Below are 1,332 nucleotides of genomic sequence, written 5' to 3'. Positions count from 1 at the left end.
ACAGTAGGAGATAGTAAGATTGTGGTTCGATGAACCCTCTGAAAAGCACTTAAATGTGAATTGCAGAGTAGTCATGTAGATGTAGATGTAGATGATTTATTAGCCGGCTTTGGTGCCAGTGAAATAACCGACTACCTTAAGATTTGGCATTAAACAAGGTCTGGCAGCCACGTTACACGAGAGAATGTGAAAAGTGTTCATATGTACTAAAAACCAAGGAAATCCGCCCGTTTTCACATCTGCTTTCGAATCCACGTAATGCCAGATCGTCACATTGGCCGTTTCCTCTCTGAAACGGTTACATTTATTGTTTGCATAGCTATGTAGCGTGCTGCGGTTTGCGGAGACACTAAAAGCACCATAGTAAAACACAGAAGAAGCTTTTAATTTGGTGTAATAGCCAGTAAGAAGCAGTACAATTCAAGTTTTAGTTATCGATTATTGAATTTTTAGCCGGCTTTGGTGCCTTGGACATGAGCTAGGACCTTAAGATTTGGCATGAAGGGAGGTCTGGCAGCCACGTTGCACGGGAGAAAGTGAGAAGTTTTTATGTGCAGTAAAAACCTAAGAAATCCGCCCGTTTTCGTCATCTGCTTTCGAATCGACGTAATGCCAGATCGTCACATTGGCCGTTTTCCCTCTGAAACGGTTACATTTATCGTGTGCAAACTTATGTCGTGTGCTGCGGTATGCGGAGACACTAAAAGCACCATAGTAGAACACAGAAGAAGCTTCTAAGTTGATGTAATAGCCAGTAAGCAACTGTACAATTGAAGTATTAGTTATCGATTAGTGAATTTTTAGAAGGCTTTAGTGCATTCGACATGAGCTAGGACCTTACGATTTAGTATGAAGGGAGGTCTATGAGCCATATCGCACGGGAGAATGTGAAAAGTGTTCACATCTAGTAAAAACCTGAGAAATCCGCCCGTTATCGTCATTTGCTATCGAATCGAATTAATGCCAGATCGTCACATTTTCCGCTCTTCTTTCTGAAACGGTTACATTTATCGTGTGCCATGCTATGTCGCTTGCTGCGGTAGTCGGAGACACTAAAAGCACCATAGTAGAACAGAGAAGAAGCTTCTAAGTTGATCTAATAGCCAGTAAGCAGCTGTACAATTCAAGTATTAGTTACCGAGTATTGACTTTTTAGATGGCTTTAATGCATTGGACATGAGCTAGGACCTTACGTTTTAGTAAGAACGGAGATCTAGCAGCCACGTTGCACGGGAGAACGTGAAAAGTGTTCACATCTAGTAAAAACCTGAGAAATCCGCTCGTTTTCGTCATTTGCTATCCAATCGACTTAATTACAGATCGTCACATTGG

The sequence above is a fragment of the Schistocerca gregaria genome, unplaced genomic scaffold (genome assembly GCF_023897955.1).
Source record: "Schistocerca gregaria isolate iqSchGreg1 unplaced genomic scaffold, iqSchGreg1.2 ptg000577l, whole genome shotgun sequence".
In the NCBI taxonomy this organism is placed as follows: Eukaryota; Metazoa; Arthropoda; class Insecta; order Orthoptera; family Acrididae; genus Schistocerca; species Schistocerca gregaria.
Note: the sequence above shows the minus strand (reverse complement) of the source record.